Source organism: Amia ocellicauda, unplaced genomic scaffold, assembly GCF_036373705.1.
Source record: "Amia ocellicauda isolate fAmiCal2 unplaced genomic scaffold, fAmiCal2.hap1 HAP1_SCAFFOLD_41, whole genome shotgun sequence".
Classification (NCBI taxonomy): domain Eukaryota; kingdom Metazoa; phylum Chordata; class Actinopteri; order Amiiformes; family Amiidae; genus Amia; species Amia ocellicauda.
In genome coordinates this window covers 573,271-592,609 of record NW_027102981.1, presented here as the reverse complement: position 1 = coordinate 592,609, position 19,339 = coordinate 573,271, and the positions used below count along the sequence as shown (strand labels likewise).

The window sequence follows — 19,339 nt, the reverse complement described above, 5'->3', positions numbered from 1 at the left end:
AGATCACATTCAATCTCATTCAAGGCATGGATGTGAATGCAACGGGATGAAATTACTGAAATGATGCCTGCCCTCGAACTGTGATGATGGACTACCCGACTCGCCAATAATATTGGGTTCTGGTGTATTGAAATACAGGAGCTGCTGGATTTGTGTGTTTTCTTACCCCCTCACCATAGTTTGTCAAATGTTTAAACAACTGAACTTATATTCAAGGTTTGTTTCTCTTCATATGTTTTACTGGTTTACATTTGTCTCAGCAACCTCAGCAAAAATGATTCTTCTACTTTCAAAACAAAATGACAACAGGATGAATGCACACACTTGAAAATACAATACATGCAATGTTATGCATCATAGTGATGCAACCTCCTTTCAGTTTCATACTGCATGTCAATTGAAATCCTTACTGAAATGCACACCTTCTCAAGATTGCGCTTGACTGGCGTGTCAGGCACTCAATTACAGCTGTTTTATCAAGACAATGTGTTCGTTTTGTAATATATAGTTCCGGTCTGGTGTGGCACCCCAGCTAACGCACAACGTTGCCACAATGTTGCCACAACGTGGCGTGTTAGCAGGGACTGTCTGCGGCGCGCTGGTGTGTCCCGGGCTTTAGAGTAGAGAGACAGTTCAACTGTAAGTATGAACGGCAGAAACGGATATTGCCTTCCCTTTAAGTAGAGCGTCAGGGACAGCCTCCCTGGCTTACGGCCTACTAGCCTGAATACGCCCGATCTCGTCCGATCTCGGAAGCTAAGCAGGCTCGGGCCTGGTCAGTACTTGGATGGGAGACCGCCTGGGTATACCAGGTGCTGCAAGCTTTTGCATCTTTTACACACCAGAGGGCGACAAATCACGATTTTTAACTTTGGATACACGCAATTTCATCATTATTTCAGATTTGACTTCCCCAAATACACAGGCATACAATAGATCTTGTTCTCCAACGTAAACGGTCCCTAGTAACTAGGGTACATTCGTAAATAAATTGAGCATCATGGCTAGAAGTGACTAAATGTTGCCTAATCTTTCTCATCGAGAAATGACACAATTACAGCAACACAAAAAGGAACTCCACCGGACAAAGTTCACTGCTCACAAGGAGCCTCATTCAACACACACGGTTCCATTCCCATTCATGCAAAGCACGAAAGTGTAAAACTTGGGAACATACTTGAGAGCAAAGATCACATTCAATCTCATTCAAGGCACGGATGTGAATGCAACGGGATGAAATTACTGAAATGATGCCTGCCCTCGAACTGTGATGATGGCTTACCCGACTCGCCAATAATATTGGGTTCTGGTGTATTGAAATACAGGAGCTGCTGGATTTGTGTGTTTTCTTACCCCCTCACCATAGTTTGTCAAATGTTTAAACAACTGAACTTATATTCAAGGTTTGTTTCTCTTCATATGTTTTACTGGTTTACATTTGTCTCAGCAACCTGTTGAATGATTCTTCTGCTTTCAAAACAAAATGACAACAGGATGAATGCACACACTTGAAAATACAATACATGCAATGTTATGCATCATAGTGATGCAACCTCCTTTCAGTTTCATACTGCATGTCAATTGAAATCCTTACTGAAATGCACACCTTCTCAAGATTGCGCTTGACTGGCGTGTCAGGCACTCAATTACAGCTGTTTTATCAAGACAATGTGTTCGTTTTGTAATATATAGTTCCGGTCTGGTGTGGCACCCCAGCTAACGCACAACGTTGCCACAACGTTTCGTGTTAGCAGGGACTGTCTGCAGCGTGCTGGTGTGTCCCGGACTTTAGAGTAGAGAGACAGTTCAACTGCAAGTATGAGCGGCAGAAACGGATATTGCCTTCCCTTTAAGTAGAGGGTCAAGGACAGCCTCCCTGGCTTACGGCCATACTAGCCTGAATACGCCCGATCTCGTCCGATCTCGGAAGCTAAGCAGGCTCGGGCCTGGTCAGTACTTGGATGGGAGACCGCCTGGGAATACCAGGTGCTGTAAGATTTTGCATCTTTTACACACCAGAGGGCGACAAATCACGAGTTTTAACTTTGGATACACGCAATTTCATCATTATTTCAGATTTGACTTCCCCAAATACACAGGCATACAATAGATCTTGTTCTCCAACGTAAACGGTCCCTAGTAACTAGGGTACATTCGTAAATAAATTGAGCATCATGGCTAGAAGTGACTAAATGTTGCCTAATCTTTCTCATCGAGAAATGACACAATTACAGCAACACAAAAAGGAACTCCACCGGACAAAGTTCAGTGCTCACAAGGAGCCTCATTCAACACACACGGTTCCATTCCCATTCATGCAAAGCACGAAAGTGTAAAACTTGGGAACATACTTGAGAGCAAAGATCATATTCAATCTCATTCAAGGCACGGATGTGAATGCAACGGGATGAAATTACTGAAATGATGCCTGCTCTCGAACTGTGATGATGGACTACCCGACTCGCCAATAATATTGGGTTCTGGTGTATTGAAATACAGGAGCTGCTGGATTTGTGTGTTTTCTTACCCCCTCACCATAGTTTGTCAAATGTTTAAACAACTGAACTTATATTCAAGGTTTGTTTCTCTTCATATGTTTTACTGGTTTACATTTGTCTCAGCAACCTGTTGAATGATTCTTCTGCTTTCAAAACAAAATGACAACAGGATGAATGCACACACTTGAAAATACAATACATGCAATGTTATGCATCATAGTGATGCAACCTCCTTTCAGTTTCATACTGCATGTCAATTGAAATCCTTACTGAAATGCACACCTTCTCAAGATTGCGCTTGACTGGCGTGTCAGGCACTCAATTACAGCTGTATTATCAAGACAATGTGTTCGTTTTGTAAAATATAGTTCCGGTCTGGTGTGGCACCCCAGCTAACGCACAACGTTGCCACAACGTTTCGTGTTAGCAGGGACTGTCTGCGGCGCGCTGGTGTGTCCCGGACTTTAGAGTAGAGAGACAGTTCAACTGCAAGTATGAGCGGCAGAAACGGATATTGCCTTCCCTTTAAGTAGAGCGTCAGGGATAGCCTCCCTGGCTTACGGCCATACTAGCCTGAATACGCCCGATCTCGTCCGATCTCGGAAGCTAAGCAGGCTCGGGCCTGGTCAGTACTTGGATGGGAGACCGCCTGGGAATACCAGGTGCTGTAAGCTTTTGCATCTTTTACACACCAGAGGGCGACAAATCACGAGTTTTAACTTTGGATACACGCAATTTCATCATTATTTCAGATTTGACTTCCCCAAATACACAGGCATACAATAGATCTTGTTCTCCAACGTAAACGGTCCCTAGTAACTAGGGTACATTCGTAAATAAATTGAGCATCATGGCTAGAAGTGACTAAATGTTGCCTAATCTATCTCATCGAGAAATGACACAATTACAGCAACACAAAAAGGAACTCCACCGGACAAAGTTCAGTGCTCACAAGGAGCCTCATTCAACACAAACGGTTCCATTCCCATTCATGCAAAGCACGAAAGTGTAAAACTTGGGAACATACTTGAGAGCAAAGATCACATTCAATCTCATTCAAGGCACGGATGTGAATGCAACGGGATGAAATTACTGAAATGATGCCTGCCCTCGAACTGTGATGATGGACTACCCGACTCGCCAATAATATTGGGTTCTGGTGTATTGAAATACAGGAGCTGCTGGATTTGTATGTTTTCTTACCCCCTCACCATACTTTCTCAAATGTTTAAACAACTGAACTTATATTCAAGGTTTGTTTCTCTTCATATGTTTTACTGGTTTACATTTGTCTCAGCAACCTGTTGAATGATTCTTCTGCTTTCAAAACAAAATGACAACAGGATGAATGCACACACTTGAAAATACAATACATGCAATGTTATGCATCATAGTGATGCAACCTCCTTTCAGTTTCATACTGCTTGTCAATTGAAATCCTTACTGAAATGCACACCTTCTCAAGATTGCGCTTGACTGGCGTGTCAGGCACTAAATTACAGCTGTTTTATCAAGACAATGTGTTCGTTTTGTAATATATAGTTCCGGTCTGGTGTGGCACCCCAGCTAACGCACAACGTTGCCACAATGTTGCCACAACGTGGCATGTTAGCAGGGACTGTCTGCGGCGCACTGGTGTGTCCCGGGCTTTAGAGTAGAGAGACAGTTCAACTGTAAGTATGAACGGCAGAAACGGATATTGCCTTCCCTTTAAGTAGAGCGTCAGGGACAGCCTCCCTGGCTTACGGCCATACTAGCCTGAATACGCCCGATCTCGTCCGATCTCGGAAGCTAAGCAGGCTCGGGCCTGGTCAGTACTTGGATGGGAGACCGCCTGGGAATACCAGGTGCTGTAAGCTTTTGCATCTTTTACACGCCAGAGGGCGACAAATCACGAGTTTTAACTTTGGATACACGCAATTTCATCATTATTTCAGATTTGACTTCCCCAAATACACAGGCATACAATAGATCTTGTTCTCCAACGTAAACGGTCCCTAGTAACTAGGGTACATTCGTAAATAAATTGAGCATCATGGCTAGAAGTGACTAAATGTTGCCTAATCTTTCTCATCGAGAAATGACACAATTACAGCAACACAAAAAGGAACTCCACCGGACAAAGTTCAGTGCTCACAAGGAGCCTCATTCAACACACACGGTTCCATTCCCATTCATGCAAAGCACGAAAGTGTAAAACTTGGGAACATACTTGAGAGCAAAGATCACATTCAATCTCATTCAAGGCACGGATGTGAATGCAACGGGATGAAATTACTGAAATGATGCCTGCCCTCGAACTGTGATGATGGACTACCCGACTCGCCAATAATATTGGGTTCTGGTGTATTGAAATACAGGAGCTGCTGGATTTGTGTGTTTTCTTACCCCCTCACCATAGTTTGTCAAATGTTTAAACAACTGAACTTATATTCAAGGTTTGTTTCTCTTCATATGTTTTACTGGTTTACATTTGTCTCAGCAACCTGTTGAATGATTCTTCTGCTTTCAAAACAAAATGACAACAGGATGAATGCACACACTTGAAAATACAATACATGCAATGTTATGCATCATAGTGATGCAACCTCCTTTCAGTTTCATACTGCATGTCAATTGAAATCCTTACTGAAATGCACACCTTCTCAAGATTGCGCTTGACTGGCGTGTCAGGCACACAATTACAGCTGTATTATCAAGACAATGTGTTCGTTTTGTAAAATATAGTTCCGGTCTGGTGTGGCACCCCAGCTAACGCACAACGTTGCCACAACGTGGCATGTTAGCAGGGACTGTCTGCGGTGCGCTGGTGTGTCCCGGGCTTTAGAGTAGAGAGACAGTTCAACTGTAAGTATGAACGGCAGAAACGGATATTGCCTTCCCTTTAAGTAGAGCGTCAGGGACAGCCTCCCTGGCTTACGGCCATACTAGCCTGAATACGCCCGATCTCATCAGATCTCGGAAGCCAAGCGGGCTCGGGCCTGGTCAGTACTTGGATGGGAGACCGCCTGGGAATACCAGGTGCTGTAAGCTTTTGCATCTTTTACACACCAGAGGGCGACAAATCACGAGTTTTAACTTTGGATACACGCAATTTCATCATTATTTCAGATTTGACTTCCCCAAATACACAGGCATACAATAGATCTTGTTCTCCAACGTAAACGGTCCCTAGTAACTAGGGTACATTCGTAAATAAATTGAGCATCATGGCTAGAAGTGACTAAATGTTGCCTAATCTTTCTCATCAAGAAATGACACAATTACAGCAACACAAAAAGGAACTCCACCGGACAAAGTTCAGTGCTCACAAGGAGCCTCATTCAACACACACGGTTCCATTCCCATTCATGCAAAGCACGAAAGTGTAAAACTTGGGAACGTACTTGAGAGCAAAGATCACATTCAATCTCATTCAAGGCACGGATGTGAATGCAACGGGATGAAATTACTGAAATGATGCCTGCCCTCGAACTGTGATGATGGACTACCCGACTCGCCAATAATATTGGGTTCTGGTGTATTGAAATACAGGAGCTGCTGGATTTGTGTGTTTTCTTACCCCCTCACCATAGTTTGTCAAATGTTTAAACAACTGAACTTATATTCAAGGTTTGTTTCTCTTCATATGTTTTACTGGTTTACATTTGTCTCAGCAACCTGTTGAATGATTCATCTGCTTTCAAAACAAAATGACAACAGGATGAATGCACACACTTGAAAATACACTACATGCAATGTTATGCATCATAGTGATGCAACCTCCTTTCAGTTTCATACTGCATGTCAATTGAAATCCTTACTGAAATGCACACCTTCTCAAGATTGCGCTTGACTGGCGTGACAGGCACTCAATTACAGCTGTTTTATCAAGACAATGTGTTCGTTTTGTAAAATATAGTTCCGGTCTGGTGTGGCACCCCAGCTAACGCACAACGTTGCCACAACGTGGCGTGTTAGCAGGGACAGTCTGCGGCGCGCTGGTGTGTCCCGGGCTTTAGAGTAGAGAGACAGTTCAACTGTAAGTATGAACGGCAGAAACGGATATTGCCTTCCCTTTAAGTAGAGCGTCAGGAACAGCCTCCCTGGCTTATGGCCATTCTAGCCTGAATACGCCCGATCTCGTCCGATCTCGGAAGCCAAGCAGGCTCGGGCCTGGTCAGCACTTGGATGGGAGACCGCCTGGGAATACCAGGTGCTGTAAGCTTTTGCACCTTTTACACACCAGAGGGCGACAAATCACGAGTTTTAACTTTGGATACACACAATTTCATCATTATTTCAGATTTGACTTCCCCAAATACACAGGCATACAATAGATCTTGTTCTCCAACGTAAACGGTCCCTAGTAACTAGGGTACATTCGTAACTAAATTGAGCATCATGGCTAGAAGTGACTAAATGTTGCCTAATCTTTCTCATCAAGAAATGACACAATTACAGCAACACAAAAAGGAACTCCACCGGACAAAGTTCAGTGCTCACAAGGAGCCTCATTCAACACACACGGTTCCATTCCCATTCATGCAAAGCAAGAAAGTGTAAAACTTGGGAACATACTTGAGAGCAAAGATCACATTCAATCTCATTCAAGGCACGGATGTGAATGCAACGGGATGAAATTATTGAAATGATGCCTGCCATCGAACTGTGATGATGGACTACCCGACTCGCCAATCATGTTGGGTTCTGGTGTATTGAAATACAGGAGCTGCTGGATTTGTATGTTTTCTTACCCCCTCACCATAGTTTGTCAAATGTTTAAACAACTGAACTTATATTCAAGGTTTGTTTCTCTTCATATGTTTTACTGGTTTACATTTGTCTCAGCAACCTGTTGAATGATTCTTCTGCTTTCAAAACAAAATGACAACAGGATGAATGCACACACTTGAAAATACAATACATGCAATGTTATGCATCATAGTGATGCAACCTCCTTTCAGTTTCATACTGCATGTCAATTGAAATCCTTACTGAAATGCACACCTTGTCAAGATTGCGCTTGACTCGCGTGTCAGGCACTCAATTACAGCTGTTTTATCAAGACAATGTGTTCGTTTTGTAATATATAGTTCCGGTCTGGTGTGGCACCCCAGCTAACGCACAACGTTGCCACAATGTTGCCACAACGTGGCGTGTTAGCAGGGACTGTCTGCGGCGCGCTGGTGTGTCCCGGGCTTTAGAGTAGAGAGACAGTTCAACTGTAAGTATGAACGGCAGAAACGGATATTGCCTTCCCTTTAAGTAGAGCGTCAGGGAGAGCCTCCCTGGCTTACGGCCATACTAGCCTGAATACGCCCGATCTCGTCCGATCTCGGAAGCTAAGCAGGCTCGGGCCTGGTCAGTACTTTGATGGGAGACCGCCTGGGAATACCAGGTGCTGTAAGCTTTTGCATCTTTTACACACCAGAGGGCGACAAATCACGAGTTTTAACTTTGGATACACGCAATTTCATCATTATTTCAGATTTGACTTCCCCAAATACACAGGCATACAATAGATCTTGTTCTCCAACGTAAACGGTCCCTAGTAACTAGGGTACATTCGTAAATAAATTGAGCATCATGGCTAGAAGTGACTAAATGTTGCCTAATCTTTCTCATCGAGAAATGACACAATTACAGCAACACAAAAAGGAACTCCACCGGACAAAGTTCAGTGCTCACAAGGAGCCTCATTCAACACACACGGTTCCATTCCCATTCATGCAAAGCACGAAAGTGTAAAACTTGGGAACATACTTGAGAGCAAAGATCACATTCAATCTCATTCAAGGCACGGATGTGAATGCAACGGGATGAAATTACTGAAATGATGCCTGCCCTCGAACTGTGATGATGGACTACCCGACTCGCCAATAATATTGGGTTCTGGTGTATTGAAATACAGGAGCTGCTGGATTTGTGTGTTTTCTTACCCCCTCACCATAGTTTGTCAAATGTTTAAACAACTGAACTTATATTCAAGGTTTGTTTCTCTTCATATGTTTTACTGGTTTACATTTGTCTCAGCAACCTGTTGAATGATTCTTCTGCTTTCAAAACAAAATGACAACAGGATGAATGCAAACACTTGAAAATACAATACATGCAATGTTATGCATCATAGTGATGCAACCTCCTTTCAGTTTCATACTGCATGTCAATTGAAATCCTTACTGAAATGCACACCTTCTCAAGATTGCGCTTGACTGGCGTGTCAGGCACTCAATTACAGCTGTTTTATCAAGACAATGTGTTCGTTTTGTAATATATAGTTCCGGTCTGGTGTGGCACCCCAGCTAACGCACAACTTTGCCACAATGTTGCCACAACGTGGCGTGTTAGCAGGGACTGTCTGCGGCGCGCTGGTGTGTCCCGGGCTTTAGAGTAGAGAGACAGTTCAACTGTAAGTATGAACGGCAGAAACGGATATTGCCTTCCCTTTAAGTAGAGCGTCAGGGACAGCCTCCCTGGCTTACGGCCATACTAGCCTGAATACGCCCAATCTCGTCCGATCTCGGAAGCTAAGCAGGCTCGGGCCTGGTCAGTATTTGGATGGGAGACCGCCTGGGAATACCAGGTGCTGTAAGCTTTTGCATCTTTTACACACCAAAGGGCGACAAATCACAAGTTTTAACTTTGGATACACGCAATTTCATCATTATTTCAGATTTGACTTCCCCAAATACACAGGCATACAATAGATCTTGTTCTCCAACGTAAACGGTCCCTAGTAACTAGTGTACATTTGTAAATAAATTGAGCATCATGGCTAGAAGTGACTAAATGTTGCCTAATCTTTCTCATCGAGAAATGACACAATTACAGCAACACAAAAAGGAACTCCACCGGACAAAGTTCAGTGCTCACAAGGAGCCTCATTCAACACACACGGTTCCATTCCCATTCATGCAAAGCACGAAAGTGTAAAACTTGGGAACATACTTGAGAGCAAAGATCACATTGAATCTCATTCAAGGCACGGATGTGAATGCAACGGGATGAAATTACTGAAATGATGCCTGCCCTCGAACTGTGATGATGGACTACCCGACTCGCCAATAATATTGGCTTCTGGTGTATTGAAATACAGGAGCTGCTGGATTTGTGTGTTTTCTTACCCCCTCACCATAGTTTGTCAAATGTTTAAACAACTGAACTTATATTCAAGGTTTGTTTCTCTTCATATGTTTTACTGGTTTACATTTGTCTCAGCAACCTGTTGAATGATTCTTCTGCTTTCAAAACAAAATGACAACAGGATGAATGCACACACTTGAAAATACAATACATGCAATGTTATGCATCATAGTGATGCAACCTCCTATCAGTTTCATACTGCATGTCAATTGAAATCCTTACTGAAATGCACACCTTCTCAAGATTGCGCTTGACTGGCATGTCAGGCACTCAATTACAGCTGTTTTATCAAGACAATGTGTTCGTTTTGTAATATATAGTTCCGGTCTGGTGTGGCACCCCAGCTAACGCACAACGTTGCCACAATGTTGCCACAACGTTTCGTGTTAGCAGGGACTGTCTGCGGCGCGCTGGTGTGTCCCGGGCTTTAGAGTAGAGAGACAGTTCAACTGTAAGTATGAACGGCAGAAACGGATATTGCCTTCCCTTTAAGTAGAGCGTCAGGGACAGCCTCCCTGGCTTACGGCCATACTAGCCTGAATACGCCCGATCTCGTCCGATCTCGGAAGCTAAGCAGGCTCGGGCCTGGTCAGTACTTGGATGGGAGACTGCCTGGGAATACCAGGTGCTGTAAGCTTTTGCATCTTTTACACACCAGAGGGCGACAAATCACGAGTTTTAACTTTGGATACACGCAATTTCATCATTATTTCAGATTTGACTTCCCCAAATACACAGGCATACAATAGATCTTGTTCTCCAACGTAAACGGTCCCTAGTAACTAGGGTACATTCGTAAATAAATTGAGCATCATGGCTAGAAGTGACTAAATGTTGCCTAATCTTTCTCATCGAGAAATGACACAATTACAGCAACACAAAAAGGAACTCCACCGGACAAAGTTCAGTGCTCACAAGGAGCCTCATTCAACACACACGGTTCCATTCCCATTCATGCAAAGCACGAAAGTGTAAAACTTGGGAACATACTTGAGAGCAAAGATCACATTCAATCTCATTCAAGGCACGGATGTGAATGCAACGGGATGAAATTACTGAAATGATGCCTGCCCTCGAACTGTGATGATGGACTACCCGACTCGCCAATAATATTGGGTTCTGGTGTATTGAAATACAGGAGCTGCTGGATTTGTGTGTTTTCTTACCCCCTCACCATAGTTTGTCAAATGTTTAAACAACTGAACTTATATTCAAGGTTTGTTTCTCTTCATATGTTTTACTGGTTTACATTTGTCTCAGCAACCTGTTGAATGATTCTTCTGCTTTCAAAACAAAATGACAACAGGATGAATGCACACACTTGAAAATACAAAACATGCAATGTTATGCATCATAGTGATGCAACCTCCTTTCAGTTTCATACTGCATGTCAATTGAAATCCTTACTGAAATGCACACCTTCTCAAGATTGCGCTTGACTGGCGTGTCAGGCACTCAATTACAGCTGTTTTATCAAGACAAATGTGTTCGTTTTGTAAAATATAGTTCCGGTCTGGTGTGGCACCCCAGCTAACGCACAACGTTGCCACAACGTGGCATATTAGCAGGGACTGTCTGCGGCGCGCTGGTGTGTCCCGGGCTTTAGAGTAGAGAGACAGTTCAACTGTAAGTATGAACGGCAGAAACGGATATTGCCTTCCCTTTAAGTAGAGCGTCAGGGACAGCCTCCCTGGCTTACGGCCATACTAGCCTGAATACGCCCGATCTCGTCCGATCTCGGAAGCTAAGCAGGCTCGGGCCTGGTCAGTACTTGGATGGGAGACCGCCTGGGAATACCAGGTGCTGTAAGCTTTTGCATCTTTTACACACCAAAGGGCGACAAATCACGAGTTTTAACTTTGGATACACGCAATTTCATCATTATTTCAGATTTGACTTCCCCAAATACACAGGCATACAATAGATCTTGTTCTCCAACGTAAACGGTCCCTAGTAACTAGGGTACATTCGTAAATAAATTGAGCATCATGGCTAGAAGTGACTAAATGTTGCCTAATCTTTCTCATCAAGAAATGACACAATTACAGCAACACAAAAAGGAACTCCACCGGACAAAGTTCAGTGCTCACAAGGAGCCTCATTCAACACACACGGTTCCATTCCCATTCATGCAAAGCACGAAAGTGTAAAACTTGGGAACATACTTGAGAGCAAAGATCACATTCAATCTCATTCAAGGCACGGATGTGAATGCAACGGGATGAAATTACTGAAATGATGCCTGCCCTCGAACTGTGATGATGGACTACCCGACTCGCCAATAATATTGGGTTCTGGTGTATTGAAATACAGGAGCTGCTGGATTTGTGTGTTTTCTTACCCCCTCACCATAGTTTGTCAAATGTTTAAACAACTGAACTTATATTCAAGGTTTGTTTCTCTTCATATGTTTTACTGGTTTACATTTGTCTCAGCAACCTGTTGAATGATTCTTCTGCTTTCAAAACAAAATGACAACAGGATGAATGCAAACACTTGAAAATACAATACATGCAATGTTATGCATCATAGTGATGCAACCTCCTTTCAGTTTCATACTGCATGTCAATTGAAATCCTTACTGAAATGCACACCTTCTCAAGATTGCGCTTGACTGGCGTGTCAGGCACTCAATTACAGCTGTTTTATCAAGACAATGTGTTCGTTTTGTAATATATAGTTCCGGTCTGGTGTGGCACCCCAGCTAACGCACAACGTTGCCACAATGTTGCCACAACGTGGCGTGTTAGCAGGGACTGTCTGCGGCGCGCTGGTGTGTCCCGGGCTTTAGAGTAGAGAGACAGTTCAACTGTAAGTATGAACGGCAGAAACGGATATTGCCTTCCCTTTAAGTAGAGCGTCAGGGACAGCCTCCCTGGCTTACGGCCATACTAGCCTGAATACGCCCAATCTCGTCCGATCTCGGAAGCTAAGCAGGCTCGGGCCTGGTCAGTACTTGGATGGGAGACCGCCTGGGAATACCAGGTGCTGTAAGCTTTTGCATCTTTTACACACCAGAGCGCGACAAATCACGAGTTTTAACTTTGGATACACGCAATTTCATCATTATTTCAGATTTGACTTCCCCAAATACACAGGCATACAATAGATCTTGTTCTCCAACGTAAACGGTCCCTAGTAACTAGGGTACATTCGTAAATAAATTGAGCATCATGGCTAGAAGTGACTAAATGTTGCCTAATCTTTCTCATCAAGAAATGACACAATTACAGCAACACAAAAAGGAACTCCACCGGACAAAGTTCAGTGCTCACAAGGAGCCTCATTCAACACACACGGTTCCATTCCCATTCATGCAAAGCACGAAAGTGTAAAACTTGGGAACATACTTGAGAGCAAAGATCACATTCAATCTCATTCAAGGCACGGATGTGAATGCAACGGGATGAAATTACTGAAATGATGCCTGCCCTCGAACTGTGATGATGGACTACCCGACTCGCCAATAATATTGGGTTCTGGTGTATTGAAATACAGGAGCTGCTGGATTTGTGTGTTTTCTTACCGCCTCACCATAGTTTGTCAAATGTTTAAACAACTGAACTTATATTCAAGGTTTGTTTCTCTTCATATGTTTTACTGGTTTACATTTGTCTCAGCAACCTGTTGAATGATTCATCTGCTTTCAAAACAAAATGACAACAGGATGAATGCACACACTTGAAAATACACTACATGCAATGTTATGCATCATAGTGATGCAACCTCCTTTCAGTTTCATACTGCATGTCAATTGAAATCCTTACTGAAATGCACACCTTCTCAAGATTGCGCTTGACTGGCGTGTCAGGCACTCAATTACAGCTGTTTTATCAAGACAATGTGTTCGTTTTGTAATATATAGTTCCGGTCTGGTGTGGCACCCCAGCTAACGCACAACGTTGCCACAATGTTGCCACAACGTGGCGTGTTAGCAGGGACTGTCTGCGGCGCGCTGGTGTGTCCCGGGCTTTAGAGTAGAGAGACAGTTCAACTGTAAGTATGAACGGCAGAAACGGATATTGCCTTCCCTTTAAGTAGAGCGTCAGGGACAGCCTCCCTGGCTTACGGCCATACTAGCCTGAATACGCCCAATCTCGTCCGATCTCGGAAGCTAAGCAGGCTCGGGCCTGGTCAGTACTTGGATGGGAGACCGCCTGGGAATACCAGGTGCTGTAAGCTTTTGCATCTTTTACACACCAGAGGGCGACAAATCACGAGTTTTAACTTTGGATACACGCAATTTCATCATTATTTCAGATTTGACTTCCCCAAATACACAGGCATACAATAGATCTTGTTCTCCAACGTAAACGGTCCCTAGTAACTAGGGTACATTCGTAAATAAATTGAGCATCATGGCTAGAAGTGACTAAATGTTGCCTAATCTTTCTCATCGAGAAATGACACAATTACAGCAACACAAAAAGGAACTCCACCGGACAAAGTTCAGTGCTCACAAGGAGCCTCATTCAACACACACGGTTCCATTCCCATTCATGCAAAGCACGAAAGTGTAAAACTTGGGAACATACTTGAGAGCAAAGATCACATTCAATCTCATTCAAGGCACGGATGTGAATGCAACGGGATGAAATTACTGAAATGATGCCTGCCCTCGAACTGTGATGATGGACTACCCGACTCGCCAATAATATTGGGTTCTGGTGTATTGAAATACAGGAGCTGCTGGATTTGTGTGTTTTCTTACCCCCTCACCATAGTTTGTCAAATGTTTAAACAACTGAACTTATATTCAAGGTTTGTTTCTCTTCATATGTTTTACTGGTTTACATTTGTCTCAGCAACCTGTTGAATGATTCTTCTGCTTTCAAAACAAAATGACAACAGGATGAATGCAAACACTTGAAAATACAATACATGCAATGTTATGCATCATAGTGATGCAACCTCCTTTCAGTTTCATACTGCATGTCAATTGAAATCCTTACTGAAATGCACACCTTCTCAAGATTGCGCTTGACTGGCGTGTCAGGCACTCAATTACAGCTGTTTTATCAAGACAATGTGTTCGTTTTGTAATATATAGTTCCGGTCTGGTGTGGCACCCCAGCTAACGCACAACGTTGCCACAATGTTGCCACAACGTGGCGTGTTAGCAGGGACTGTCTGCGGCGCGCTGGTGTGTCCCGGGCTTTAGAGTAGAGAGACAGTTCAACTGTAAGTATGAACGGCAGAAACGGATATTGCCTTCCCTTTAAGTAGAGCGTCAGGGACAGCCTCCCTGGCTTAATGCCATACTAGCCTGAATACGCCCAATCTCGTCCGATCTCGGAAGCTAAGCAGGCTCGGGCCTGGTCAGTACTTGGATGGGAGACCGCCTGGGAATACCAGGTGCTGTAAGCTTTTGCATCTTTTACACACCAAAGGGCGACAAATCACAAGTTTTAACTTTGGATACACGCAATTTCATCATTATTTCAGATTTGACTTCCCCAAATACACAGGCATACAATAGATCTTGTTCTCCAACGTAAACGGTCCCTAGTAACTAGTGTACATTTGTAAATAAATTGAGCATCATGGCTAGAAGTGACTAAATGTTGCCTAATCTTTCTCATCGAGAAATGACACAATTACAGCAACACAAAAAGGAACTCCACCGGACAAAGTTCAGTGCTCACAAGGAGCCTCATTCAACACACACGGTTCCATTCCCATTCATGCAAAGCACGAAAGTGTAAAACTTGGGAACATACTTGAGAGCAAAGATCACATTGAATCTCATTCAAGGCACGGATGTGAATGCAACGGGATGAAATTACTGAAATGATGCCTGCCCTCGAACTGTGATGATGGACTACCCGACTCGCCAATAATATTGGCTTCTGGTGTATTGAAATACAGGAGCTGCTGGATTTGTGTGTTTTCTTACCCCCTCACCATAGTTTGTCAAATGTTTAAACAACTGAACTTATATTCAAGGTTTGTTTCTCTTCATATGTTTTACTGGTTTACATTTGTCTCAGCAACCTGTTGAATGATTCTTCTGCTTTCAAAACAAAATGACAACAGGATGAATGCACACACTTGAAAATACAATACATGCAATGTTATGCATCATAGTGATGCAACCTCCTTTCAGTTTCATACTGCATGTCAATTGAAATCCTTACTGAAATGCACACCTTCTCAAGATTGCGCTTGACTGGCGTGTCAGGCACTCAATTACAGCTGTTTTATCAAGACAATGTGTTCGTTTTGTAATATATAGTTCCGGTCTGGTGTGGCACCCCAGCTAACGCACAACGTTGCCACAATGTTGCCACAACGTTTCGTGTTAGCAGGGACTGTCTGCGGCGCGCTGGTGTGTCCCGGGCTTTAGAGTAGAGAGACAGTTCAACTGTAAGTATGAACGGCAGAAACGGATATTGCCTTCCCTTTAAGTAGAGCGTCAGGGACAGCCTCCCTGGCTTACGGCCATACTAGCCTGAATACGCCCGATCTCGTCCGATCTCGGAAGCTAAGCAGGCTCGGGCCTTGTCAGTACTTGGATGGGAGACCGCCTGGGAATACCAGGTGCTGTAAGCTTTTGCATCTTTTACACACCAAAGGGCGACAAATCACAAGTTTTAACTTTGGATACACGCAATTTCATCATTATTTCAGATTTGACTTCCCCAAATACACAGGCATTCAATAGATCTTGTTCTCCAACGTAAACGGTCCCTAGTAACTATTGTACATTTGTAAATAAATTGAGCATCATGGCTAGAAGTGACTAAATGTTGCCTAATCTTTCTCATCGAGAAATGACACAATTACAGCAACACAAAAAGGAACTCCACCGGACAAAGTTCAGTGCTCACAAGGAGCCTCATTCAACACACACGGTTCCATTCCCATTCATGCAAAGCACGAAAGTGTAAAACTTGGGAACATACTTGAGAGCAAAGATCACATTGAATCTCATTCAAGGCACGGATGTGAATGCAACGGGATGAAATTACTGAAATGATGCCTGCCCTCGAACTGTGATGATGGACTACCCGACTCGCCAATAATATTGGGTTCTGGTGTATTGAAATACAGGAGCTGCTGGATTTGTGTGTTTTCTTACCCCCTCACCATAGTTTGTCAAATGTTTAAACAACTGAACTTATATTCAAGGTTTGTTTCTCTTCATATGTTTTACTGGTTTACATTTGTCTCAGCAACCTGTTGAATGATTCTTCTGCTTTCAAAACAAAATGACAACAGGATGAATGCACACACTTGAAAATACAAAACATGCAATGTTATGCATCATAGTGATGCAACCTCCTTTCAGTTTCATACTGCATGTCAATTGAAATCCTTACTGAAATGCACACCTTCTCAAGATTGCGCTTGACTGGCGTGTCAGGCACTCAATTACAGCTGTTTTATCAAGACAAATGTGTTCGTTTTGTAAAATATAGTTCCGGTCTGGTGTGGCACCCCAGCTAACGCACAACGTTGCCACAACGTGGCATATTAGCAGGGACTGTCTGCGGCGCGCTGGTGTGTCCCGGGCTTTAGAGTAGAGAGACAGTTCAACTGTAAGTATGAACGGCAGAAACGGATATTGCCATCCCTTTAAGTAGAGCGTCAGGGACAGCCTCCCTGGCTTACGGCCATACTAGCCTGAATACGCCCGATCTCGTCCGATCTCGGAAGCTAAGCAGGATCGGGCCTGGTCAGTACTTGGATGGGAGACCGCCTGGGAATACCAGGTGCTGTAAGCTTTTGCATCTTTTACACACCAGAGCGCGACAAATCACGAGTTTTATCTTTGGATACACGCAATTTCATCATTATTTCAGATTTGACTTCCCCAAATACACAGGCATACAATAGATCTTGTTCTCCAACGTAAACGGTCCCTAGTAACTAGGGTACATTCGTAAATAAATTGAGCATCATGGCTAGAAGTGACTAAATGTTGCCTAATCTTTCTCATCGAGAAATGACACAATTACAGCAACACAAAAAGGAACTCCACCGGACAAAGATCAGTGCTCACAAGGAGCCTCATTCAACACACACGGTTCCATTCCCATTCATGCAAAGCACGAAAGTGTAAAACTTGGGAACATACTTGAGAGCAAAGATCACATTCAATCTCATTCAAGGCACGGATGTGAATGCAACGGGGTGAAATTACTGAAATGATGCCTGCCCTCGAACTGTGATGATGGACTACCCGACTCGCCAATAATATTGGGTTCTGGTGTATTGAAATACAGGAGCTGCTGGATTTGTGTGTTTTCTTACCCCCTCACCATAGTTTGTCAAATGTTTAAACAACTGAACTTATATTCAAGGTTTGTTTCTCTTCATATGTTTTACTGGTTTACATTTGTCTCAGCAACCTGTTGAATGATTCTTCTGCTTTCAAAACAAAATGACAACAGGATGAATGCACACACTTGAAAATACAATACATGCAATGTTATGCATCATAGTGATGCAACCTCCTTTCAGTTTCATACTGCATGTCAATTGAAATCCTTACTGAAATGCACACCTTCTCAAGATTGCGCTTGACTGGCGTGTCAGGCACTCAATTACAGCTGTTTTATCAAGACAAATGTGTTCGTTTTGTAAAATATAGTTCCGGTCTGGTGTGGCACCCCAGCTAACGCACAACGTTGCCACAACGTGGCATATTAGCAGGGACTGTCTGCGGCGCGCTGGTGTGTCCCGGGCTTTAGAGTAGAGAGACAGTTCAACTGTAAGTATGAACGGCAGAAACGTATATTGCCATCCCTTTAAGTAGAGCGTCAGGGACAGCCTCCCTGGCTTACGGCCATACTAGCCTGAATACGCCCGATCTCGTCCGATCTCGGAAGCTAAGCAGGCTCGGGCCTGGTCAGTACTTGGATGGGAGACCGCCTGGGAATACCAGGTGCTGTAAGCTTTTGCATCTTTTACACACCAGAGCGCGACAAATCACGAGTTTTAACTTTGGATACACGCAATTTCATCATTATTTCAGATTTGACTTCCCCAAATACACAGGCATACAATAGATCTTGTTCTCCAACGTAAACGGTCCCTAGTAACTAGGGTACATTCGTAAATAAATTGAGCATCATGGCTAGAAGTGACTAAATGTTGCCTAATCTTTCTCATCGAGAAATGACACAATTACAGCAACACAAAAAGGAACTCCACCGGACAAAGATCAGTGCTCACAAGGAGCCTCATTCAACACACACGGTTCCATTCCCATTCATGCAAAGCACGAAAGTGTAAAACTTGGGAACATACTTGAGAGCAAAGATCACATTGAATCTCATTCAAGGCACGGATGTGAATGCAACGGGATGAAATTACTGAAATGATGCCTGCCCTCGAACTGTGATGATGGACTACCCGACTCGCCAATAATATTGGGTTCTGGTGTATTGAAATACAGGAGCTGCTGGATTTGTGTGTTTTCTTACCCCCTCACCATAGATTGTCAAATGTTTAAACAACTGAACTTATATTCAAGGTTTGTTTCTCTTCATATGTTTTACTGGTTTACATTTGTCTCAGCAACCTGTTGAATGATTCTTCTGCTTTCAAAACAAAATGACAACAGGATGAATGCACACACTTGAAAATACAATACATGCAATGTTATGCATCATAGTGATGCAACCTCCTTTCAGTTTCATACTGCATGTCAATTGAAATCCTTACTGAAATGCACACCTTCTCAAGATTGCGCTTGACTGGCGTGTCAG

At 43.4% G+C, this 19,339-nt stretch overlaps 16 non-coding genes across 16 annotated transcripts; all 16 read left to right on the top strand.

Annotated features, from left to right (window-relative positions):
* Positions 1–706: 706 nt before the first annotated feature.
* LOC136735472 (5S ribosomal RNA) lies at positions 707–824 on the top strand. Its single transcript, XR_010811056.1, has one exon. It is a non-coding gene; the product is annotated as a 5S ribosomal RNA (ribosomal RNA).
* Positions 825–1,879: 1,055 nt separating this feature from the next.
* On the top strand, positions 1,880–1,998 carry LOC136735956 (5S ribosomal RNA). The gene has a single exon (XR_010811483.1). It is a non-coding gene; the product is annotated as a 5S ribosomal RNA (ribosomal RNA).
* A 1,055-nt stretch (positions 1,999–3,053) lies between these two features.
* LOC136735611 (5S ribosomal RNA) lies at positions 3,054–3,172 on the top strand. Its single transcript, XR_010811148.1, has one exon. It is a non-coding gene; the product is annotated as a 5S ribosomal RNA (ribosomal RNA).
* A 1,066-nt stretch (positions 3,173–4,238) lies between these two features.
* On the top strand, positions 4,239–4,357 carry LOC136735610 (5S ribosomal RNA). The gene has a single exon (XR_010811147.1). It is a non-coding gene; the product is annotated as a 5S ribosomal RNA (ribosomal RNA).
* Positions 4,358–5,412: 1,055 nt separating this feature from the next.
* Positions 5,413–5,531, top strand: LOC136735895 (5S ribosomal RNA). Its single transcript, XR_010811422.1, has one exon. It is a non-coding gene; the product is annotated as a 5S ribosomal RNA (ribosomal RNA).
* A 1,055-nt stretch (positions 5,532–6,586) lies between these two features.
* LOC136735393 (5S ribosomal RNA) lies at positions 6,587–6,705 on the top strand. The gene has a single exon (XR_010811002.1). It is a non-coding gene; the product is annotated as a 5S ribosomal RNA (ribosomal RNA).
* Positions 6,706–7,771: 1,066 nt separating this feature from the next.
* LOC136735731 (5S ribosomal RNA) lies at positions 7,772–7,890 on the top strand. Its single transcript, XR_010811262.1, has one exon. It is a non-coding gene; the product is annotated as a 5S ribosomal RNA (ribosomal RNA).
* A 1,066-nt stretch (positions 7,891–8,956) lies between these two features.
* Positions 8,957–9,075, top strand: LOC136735304 (5S ribosomal RNA). The gene has a single exon (XR_010810922.1). It is a non-coding gene; the product is annotated as a 5S ribosomal RNA (ribosomal RNA).
* Positions 9,076–10,141: 1,066 nt separating this feature from the next.
* On the top strand, positions 10,142–10,260 carry LOC136735911 (5S ribosomal RNA). Its single transcript, XR_010811438.1, has one exon. It is a non-coding gene; the product is annotated as a 5S ribosomal RNA (ribosomal RNA).
* Positions 10,261–11,316: 1,056 nt separating this feature from the next.
* LOC136735609 (5S ribosomal RNA) lies at positions 11,317–11,435 on the top strand. Its single transcript, XR_010811146.1, has one exon. It is a non-coding gene; the product is annotated as a 5S ribosomal RNA (ribosomal RNA).
* Positions 11,436–12,501: 1,066 nt separating this feature from the next.
* LOC136735144 (5S ribosomal RNA) lies at positions 12,502–12,620 on the top strand. Its single transcript, XR_010810766.1, has one exon. It is a non-coding gene; the product is annotated as a 5S ribosomal RNA (ribosomal RNA).
* A 1,066-nt stretch (positions 12,621–13,686) lies between these two features.
* LOC136735142 (5S ribosomal RNA) lies at positions 13,687–13,805 on the top strand. Its single transcript, XR_010810765.1, has one exon. It is a non-coding gene; the product is annotated as a 5S ribosomal RNA (ribosomal RNA).
* A 1,066-nt stretch (positions 13,806–14,871) lies between these two features.
* On the top strand, positions 14,872–14,990 carry LOC136735417 (5S ribosomal RNA). Its single transcript, XR_010811026.1, has one exon. It is a non-coding gene; the product is annotated as a 5S ribosomal RNA (ribosomal RNA).
* Positions 14,991–16,056: 1,066 nt separating this feature from the next.
* LOC136735172 (5S ribosomal RNA) lies at positions 16,057–16,175 on the top strand. Its single transcript, XR_010810793.1, has one exon. It is a non-coding gene; the product is annotated as a 5S ribosomal RNA (ribosomal RNA).
* A 1,056-nt stretch (positions 16,176–17,231) lies between these two features.
* On the top strand, positions 17,232–17,350 carry LOC136735199 (5S ribosomal RNA). Its single transcript, XR_010810819.1, has one exon. It is a non-coding gene; the product is annotated as a 5S ribosomal RNA (ribosomal RNA).
* A 1,056-nt stretch (positions 17,351–18,406) lies between these two features.
* LOC136735608 (5S ribosomal RNA) lies at positions 18,407–18,525 on the top strand. The gene has a single exon (XR_010811145.1). It is a non-coding gene; the product is annotated as a 5S ribosomal RNA (ribosomal RNA).
* The last annotated feature ends 814 nt before the right edge of the window (positions 18,526–19,339 follow it).